Genomic DNA, 10,000 nt, shown 5'->3' with positions numbered 1-10,000 from the left:
TCAGCAGCATACTTTAGGACAGCTAATTTCCTATTACCAATCCAGTCCAATCCTTCTCCATCATCTCCAACTGTTCTACACATTACAAGCGACAACACATCCCTTTAACTAGTCCGCGGTTCACTGGAAAATCATTTGATAGGATTCCACTAATATTATATACATACATACATACATACATATATACTGTACATACATACATACACACACATATATATATACAGTATATATATATATATATATATATATATATATATATATATATATATATATATATATATATATATATGTGTGTGTGTTTATTCAAAGAAATCTAGTTCGTGGTTTAACCATGAAACGCTAAATAATTGAAAGAAATTAATAAGCTGCCCACCAGCATCTCAAGCAGGTAAACAATAAAAGAAGATTACCGTAATCATCATTATTTTTTTAAGTGTTAAAAGTATGATTTCATGTTTACCACAATTATCTATATGGTTCTTATGTATGTATATTCATTGAAGTGAATATCAAATAAGTAGAGGGCGCTATAGTATACTCCAACATATTGATATATTATGTATCCTTATAGAAGACGATGTAATACGACTTTTTGTGGAGAGTACCGCAGTAGGTCCTGTCAAGTACCAGTCACAGGTCGTTTTGTCATCTTACAATTATTATTAATATTTCCTACCATCATTGATAGAAATACAACAGATGAAGCTCCAGTGGGAAAGGCAATATACTGCAAAGACCAATGGATCTCACAAATTAAGTAACCCAATATGAGAACTCGATAGATAAAATAGAATAGACTATACAATAGATGTATCGGGGTTCCAGGATCCTTCCAGGATCCACTTGGATCCTGAGTTTAACAAGCAAGAAAACGTTAGAACTTGGTTTACATGGCTACAGTAAAGTTCCATCGATTCAATTACATGGGGAGAGAGATCATTCCATGTATTGAGAGAGGTGATTTTTGAAGTTCGATCTAACGATGGTCACAACGTACAAAATTTAGGCCTTAGTATTTGGATGGGAAGTATAAATATGGATATAATAACAAAGTATATTTCGCTAAGGTGTTCAGTATCATTACGAAAAAGCAAAAAAACAAACAACGATGTGGATAAAGATTATGAGTCATTGAAATATAACGACCTAAGTTTTTTATATTTAATGACTAAATAGTGACAGTAATAAACGAGAAATTTATTAAAGGCATATTGGAAGGGATTCGTTAATAGGAGTAAGATAAGACTATCATAACAATCAACAACAGGGTCATAAATTATATACAAAATCTCCAAGTAAAGTGAATAAGCTTACATATAATGTAAGAATAGAGAAGAGGCAAAGATAATTGAAGCATAATTGTAACATACGAACACAGATAATTAAGAAACTAAAAGGTTAAGCATTAATAATGATTGAACTACTAGTAAAGTGTAAAAGATGACATTGACTGAAAGGCAAAATTGTAAACTGATCATATGAAATATCCTATAATTAAACGTTTAGATAAAATTACCTATTTTACAGGGGATATCAACCTGGTGATTAAGTATACTTGAAACCCTGATTCGCTGCTTTATATTCCAGGAAACCCTTTACAACATTGTCCATAATTATTTGTGCAAGAGAGAGAGAGAGAGAGAGAGAGAGAGAGAGAGAGAGAGAGAGAGAGAGAGAGAGACAGCCCTTGAAGCACGCTCGATCCCTCGAGCCATTAAGACTCTCCTAAATGTTTTCCTTAGATACTGCCGCAAATTAATTGTCTTCAGACAGACCTCTCTACTCGATTTCACCGGAACTCTTTAACACACATTAGAATCTATATCTGTATTCAAAAGCCGTTTCGGTTACTAAGAAAAGCTTAGACCCTCAGGAGTCGCAATTTCTAATATGGTATTGCGTTGGACCAAAGCTTCTCTATCTAAATGATTCGTGAAAATCGAAGAGCAAAAGGATTGCAAAATTGGATGTCTGGCCAGGAAGAGACGAAAAGGAACTGATGAAAAAGTGAAAGGTAGAGAGTAATTGAGGAGGACGACAAATGGTTGCTAGAATGGACCAGTGGTAATGAAAAGGGCAGGGAGCAACGGCCATCCCTTAAGGAACTGAAAGGTTGATGTTGAAGTGAGATCACCAAGATGTGATTTAGATAATTTCTCTTACATAGGTGCTACTTACAAAGTTAAATTACATGCTTTGGTAAACAAAGGATCCTTGCAAAGGGAACTGCTTCCACGTAATCCAGGACACACACACACACAAAAGGTAGTTTCCTCTGATTCAGAATAACTATTCAAACTGGCAATAGCCCATAACTGTATATTTATACCTAATACGCATGAACACGTGTTCCTTAATTTCTTTATTTATAAATGCCCATATGGTTGAAATATATATATATATATATATATATATATATATATATATATATATATATTATATAAGTATATATATACATTATATATATACATACATTATATATATATATATATATATATATATATATATATATATATATATATATATATACATATATATATATATATTATATATATGTATGTGTGTAAGTATATATATATATATATATATATATATATATATATATATATATATATATATATATATATATATATATGTATATATATACATATATATATATGTGTGTGTGTGTGTGAATATATATATATATATATATATATATATATATATATATATATATATATATATATATATATATGTATATATATATATATATATATATATATATATATATATATATGTATATATATATATGTATATATGTGTATATATATATATATATATATATATATATATATATATATATATATATATATGTACATATATATATATATATATATATATATATGTATATATATATATTAATTTATATATGATTGTATATATATATATATATATATATATATATATATATATATATATATATATATATATATATATATATATATATATATATGTACAGTATGTATGTATACACACAAACATATATCTATCTATCTATATATATAAATATATACATATATACATAAATATATACATATATATACATAAATAAATATATATATATATATATATATATATATATATATATATATATATATATATATATATATATATATATATATATATATATATATATATATAGATCATGCTAGGTGGTATATCTTAGTAATCCATGCTTGCCAACAGTTATACTCGTATAAGCGGATGAGTAACTTGGTGAAGTAATGACAGATTTGGGTGTAGAGGAAACGCCCTCCTAAGTCTCGATAAAGTTACTGCCACCAGGTGGATGGGTTGGGTTTAAGGTAAAAGACAAACTGTCACTTCGGCTCTTACTCCTGATGCCTGGCGGTTGATCTTATTAGGGTTATTATGGACCAACAGGTGTCACTTGCATTAGATAGTTAGGCGCTGCGCATCACAAGGATCTGGGTATCCTTTGATTTATCTAGCCAATGAATTCTCTATGGATTTAGTTAGTCATGGAAAGAGATGATGACAGAATGGTCCCCAGTCCCGGCGTAGTTGGGTGCTAAGAATCTCTCGGTTTATATACACTCAAGAAAAATTAAAAATAGGTAATTGGAATGTTAGAACCATGAATCAGAGTGGAAAGTTACAGCAAGTGGAGAGTGAATTTATGAAATAAAGTTTGGATATCTTGGCTCTAAGTGAAACATGTTGTAAGGGGATTGGTAAGGAAACTTTAGACCAAGGCAATATATATAACTACTCAGGAGGATCAGATGGAGTTGGAAGAGAAGGGGCAAGAATGGTGATGACAACAGGAGCACAAAAGGCATAAAATGAGTGGAGTGCTGTAAATAGTAGATTGTTACTAGCAAAGTTCAATTAAAAGCAATGCAATATGAGTTTGATAGTTTGTTATGCCCCTACAACTGACTCCCCCGAAGAAAGGAAAAATGAATACTATGAAGAACTGCAGAGAGACTTAGAGATATATGAAAGTTGTGATTGGCGACTTCAATGCTGAAGTTGGAAGGAATAATCAAAGGATGGAGAATATGATGGGTGTCGAGGGTCTTGACGAAGTGCAAATGAAAATTTTGCACATTTCACAGGTTTCTGTTCAGCAAACAATCTTGTCATTGGAGGTACTCTTTTTGAACACAAGAACATCCACAAGTATACATGGACTTCACCATTTAGCAATTACAAAAATAAGATAGATCACATTGCCATTAATAAAGAGAGAAGGGGGACTCACAGAAATGAACGAAGCTATAGAGGTGCAGTTACTGGTAGTGATCACCAGCTCCTCATTGCAAAACTGAAATTGAAACTGAAAGCACCCAACAGAAAAAGATGGATAGAATACCTAGGTTGGATACAACTAATCTTTTAGAAGAGCACAGAAAAACATTTGCAGTTGAATTTAGGAATCGATTTGCAGTCTTAGAGACTAAGAGAAGAAGAAAAGACAATTAATGGAGAATGGTGGGATATTAAGAACATAGCTTAGCAAATAATAATAATAATAATAATCAGTTGGTAGTGAAGTCTTGGGATACGCAGTTACAAGGAGAAAGCCATGGATATCGAATGACACTTGGGATACTATAAAAAGAAGACAAAGTCATACATTTATTGTTGAAAGTTTTCGAGGAAGTTAAGAAAATTACAAGGTAGAGCATGTTAGGTATTCCAGTATTGATAGTGAGGTCAAAAGAAAAGCCAGGAATGACTGGGGAGAATATTCAAACAGTAAAGAAGATGAGGCTGACAAAGCTACGAATTCAGGAAGAGGCTATGCTGTAAGAATTGCTCATAGAATTACTAATGAAATCTCGACTGGGGCAAAGAAGAAGCATATACCCATTAAAAAGAGAGATGGCTCTGTTATAGCAACAGAAGATGACGATAGACAACGTTGAATGGAACACTTTAGTGAGGTTATGAATAGGAGATATGAAGGGAATAATTTGATTGATGTACCTGAAGCTGATGAAGACCTTGATGTTCCCATGAATAAATTCAGTGTGTTTGAAGTCGAAGCTATTCTCAAAAAACTAAGAAGATGGAAAGCCTCTAGATACGATAGAATAACTGCCGAGATGATACTGGCCGAAAATTAAGTGACTCCCAGACTACTCACGAGATTATTTTGTAGAATGTGGCATAAAAAGGTAAAACCTGATGAATGGGAGTTAGGAGTGAGAAAAAAAGAGAGAGACCTGACAGATTGCAATAATTACAGAGGTATAACACTTACATCAGATAAGAAAATATATAGTATGCTTATTCTAAAGAGACTGGAGAGAAAGATTGATGAAAAGCTGAGAGATGAACAAGCAGGATTTAGAAAAAACAAAAGTTACACTGACAAAATTTTCATTTTGAGACATGTTGTACTGTAATGCGTAGAATATAGAAATCCCCTTTTGATGGCATTTGAGGACTATGAAAAAGCCTTTGATAGTGTGCAACGGCCAACTTTGTGGAGAGTCCTGCGTTATTATGGAATTCCTCTTAAATATATAAAATTGATTAAGCCTGTTCATGAGCATAGCAAGTGCAAAGTTTATGTTAATGGAGTCCTATCAAATGAGTTTCTAGTGAACAGCGGAGTACTCCAAGGGAATATGTTGTCACTTATATTGTTCATCCTCCTCGTGGATTTTGTAATGCGTAGAACAGTCAGAGATGGTGGAAAAGGATGGGACTGGATTGGTCAAAAGAATTAAGCAGACCCAGGGTATGCTAATGCTGCTGTCCTTGTTAGCAAAACACCACAGGATTTGCAATGCTTGCTTACCAGAATGCATGAAATATCACACGAGGTTGGGCTGAAAATGAATAGAAGAAAGACTGAGTTGATGAGAACAGAGTATGCAGTAGAAGATGAAATATCATTGGAAGGAGAAAGGATTAATGAGGTAGGTTCATTTAAGTATCTAGGAGCTATGATCTCCAATTCAGGGTCTTTAGAATTAGAGTTTAGTGAAAGATTGAAAAAGCCACTCGGACAATGGCTAGGTTAAGTAAAATTTGGAAATCAAATCGCTTGAAATTACATATTAAAAACAGACTGTGTATCAATTTAGTGAGATTGGTGTTACTGTATGGACATGAGTCAATGTATAACAATGAAACAACCAACAATAGCTTTAGTAGATTTGAGAACAAAGCCCTCACATGGATATTAGGAGTTAAATGGCAGGACAAGATTAGAAATGAAACTATAAGAGAGATTACTTGAGTGCTATATGTGGATGAGATCATAATGAAGGGTACATGGAGATGGTTTGGGCCTGCTCTTCGCGCTCCCCAAAAGAGATTAGTTCACCAAACGTTCAACTGGGCTCCAATAAGGGACTAGAAGAGTTGGAAGACCCAGGCTCACATAGCTGAGGACTATGCAGCGCGAAGTAGGAGATAATGAATGGAGAAGTATTGAATTAAAAGCTCAAGATAGAGACGACTGACAAAATCTAACGGAGGGCCTTTTCGTCAATGGGCGTAGGAGATGATGATGATGATGATGATGATGATGATGATGATGATGATGATATATATATATATATATATATATATATATATATATATATATATATATATATATATATATATATATATATATATATATATATATATATATATATATATATATATATATATATATATACATATATATATATATATATATATATATATATATATATATATATATATATATATATATATATATATATATATATATATATATATATATATATATATATATATATACACACACACATTTTCTGTTAGAACACTAGAATATATGTATACGGGAAGTATAGCATTCCTAAAACTACACAAAGATACCGAGGAAATTCCGATTGAGAGAGGAGTTTGACAAGATCCCATCTCTCATAAATTATTCACATAATGCATAAAAAAGTTTTTTAAGAATTTAGATTGGAAAAAAGTAGGAATTAACGTTAATGGGGAATACATTAATCGCTAAAGATTTTCAAATGATATAGTTCTATTTAGTGAATCCTGAGATGAATATCAAAATATGATAGATTTGAATAGAGAAAGCAGAAATGTATGACAAAAAATTAATATGAATGAAACTAAGTTATAGCTCAATGAAAATGCAGTGACAACAAGTAATGGTTATAGTTGTTAATGAATATACTTACTTAGGCCAAGCAGTGTTTTATCAGGACACGAGCCCTTAACTAAAAGAAGGGCGAGCATGGGATGGAGAGCATTTGGTCAACAAAATAAGATTATGGAAAGTATAATGCCATATTATCTACAAAGTATTTAATCAGATGGTCTTACCAGTATTATATTTATGCATCAGAAAGTTGGAGCCTTATCAAAACCTTAGAACATGAGCTAGTTACAGCTCAACGAGGTAAGGAAAGAATTATGTTGGGAATAACAGACTGAAAAAGAGCAACATAGGTGCATAGGTGCAATGGCAAATCGGAGGATATTCTAACTATACGTAAGAAAAGAAATGGACATGGGCAGGAACTGTAATGGGAATGACAGATAATACATGGGCTTTCAGAATAACAAAATGGATCCCTGGATATTGAAATAGAAGCAAGGAAAGAAGAAAAGACGATGAATGACAAGCAAAGAAAATTTGCGGGCATAGACGGGCATGGAAAGACTATGCCTTATGCCTTATTTTTTGTTTGGGTTCCCCCAGGTCCCTCAGTGTGAGGCACCTCGTATATCCACCAGAGAGTTGCTAATACATCTTCCGGTGTATTTTGCATCTTCCAGTCTTGGATGGTCTGGGATGCATCTTAGGTATTTATCGAGCTGATTTTTAAACGCATCTACGCTCACTCCTGATATGTTTCTTAGATGAGCTGGCAGCACATTAAATAGTCGCTGCATTATCGATGCTGGTGCGTAGTGGATTAATGTCCTGTGCGCCTTTCTCAGTTTACCTGGAATGCTTTTTGGCACTATTAATCTACCTCTGCTTGCTCTTTCTGATACTTTAAGCTCCATGATGTTTTCAGCAATTCCTTCTATTTGCTTCCATGCTTGTATTATCATGTAGCGTTCTCTTCTCCTTTCTAGACTGTATAGTTTTAAAAATTGCAGTCTTTCCCAGTAATCAAGGTCCTTAACTTCTTCTATTCTAGCAGTATAGGGCCTTTGTACACTCTCTATTTGCGCAATATCCTTTTGGTAGTGTGGGTACCATATCACATTGCAATACTCGAGTGTACTACGCACATAAGTTTTGTAAAGCATAATCATGTGTTCATCTTTTCTTGTTTTAAAGTGTCTGAATAACATTCCCATTTTTGCTTTACTTTTAGCCAACAGTGTTGCTATTTGGTCGTTGCATAACATATTCCTATTCAAAATTACACCAAGGTCTTTAATTGCTTCCTTGTTTGTGATTGTCTCATTATTAGGTCCCTTGTATGCATACACCATTCCTTCTCTGTTTCCATAATTTATTGATTCGAATTTATCGGAGTTAAATACCATCCTATTTATCTCCGCCCATTCATATATTTTGTTTAGATCTCTTTGTAGTGAGTTCCTATCTTTATCACAAGTAATTTCTCTACTTATTCTTGTGTCATCGGCGAAACTTCTCACTACGGAGTTTTCAACATCGCAGTCCATGTCTGAGATCATAATAACAAATAGCAGTGCAGCTAATAACAAATAGCAGTGCATGGACATGTATGAGACCTTTATCCTGCGGTGGATTACTTACGGACAGTTTTTGTATATATATATATATATATATATATATATATATATATATATATATATATATATATATATATATATATATATATACCCTACTTTAAGGGATTGAACATTAGATTCTTAAAAGACTATCAATCGATATTTTATATATTCTTTGAAATTTCTCGTTCGATATATCGATATAGATTTTCCCAATTTCCATTACCTTGATTTTCGTTATCATTTTCCGTTATGGTATAATTACAAAACGAAGACGCTATTATCTCAGCAGTTATTGTCTCCACCAAATTGCTCTTGGATGAACATTAACGACGATTTAAAGATGAGAGAGAGAGAGAGAGAGAGAGAGAGAGAGAGAGAGAGAGAGAGAGAGAGAGAGAGATCAGGTGGAATTTTTACCTAATCCTTTGTAATTGGTTCATGGAAAATTAAGATACTTTTAATTTCCCGCACACTAGAAAAACTGCAATATAGAAACCTCCCATGAAAATTTTCGATACTGATAATGCTATTGAATATAAAACTTCAAGTAAATATTTAAAACATCTAGTTTTCTATTGCTTTCTCCTGACATGTACACATACAGACACCCACACACACACACATATATATAATATATATATATATATATATATATATATATATATATATATATATATATATATATATATATATATATATATATATATATATATATATATATATATATATATATATATATATGTATGTATATATATACATATATATACATATATATATTTATATTTCTTATACAAATGCGTGTATACATGGATACACAAATATATATATATATATATATATATATATATATATATATATATATATATATATATATATATATATATACAGGGGTATATACATATATATTATATATATGTATATATATATATATATATATATATATATATATATATATATACAGTCATATATATATATATATATATATATATATATATATATATATATATATATATATGCAAACTTCAACAGGAGGAAATAAAATGACAACTGTAGACTGGTTTAATTACTGGTGTAAAGCGTGCTCAGCAATAGTTTCAATTGAAAAAAAGGGGTCAAATGAAGGGCAAATAGATGAGGCACGCTTTGCTGGCCGCAGAAAATACGACAGGGGTCGCATGTTAGACGGAGATCACGCACCCGAAGAGGAAGATGAAGAAATTGTTCTAAATAATCGGAATTACGGACGGAGAATCGTTGATTCATGGGT

At 31.8% G+C, this 10,000-nt stretch overlaps 1 pseudogene; it reads left to right on the top strand.

Annotated features, from left to right (window-relative positions):
* LOC137645390 (uncharacterized) overlaps nucleotides 1-10,000 on the top strand; it is a 42,164-nt pseudogene that overhangs the window by 12,507 nt on the left and 19,657 nt on the right.

This window comes from Palaemon carinicauda, chromosome 8, assembly GCF_036898095.1.
Source record: "Palaemon carinicauda isolate YSFRI2023 chromosome 8, ASM3689809v2, whole genome shotgun sequence".
NCBI classification, from domain to species: domain Eukaryota; kingdom Metazoa; phylum Arthropoda; class Malacostraca; order Decapoda; family Palaemonidae; genus Palaemon; species Palaemon carinicauda.
The sequence above is the reverse complement of the archived record's forward strand: the minus strand, read 5'-3'. Positions and strand labels throughout refer to the sequence as shown.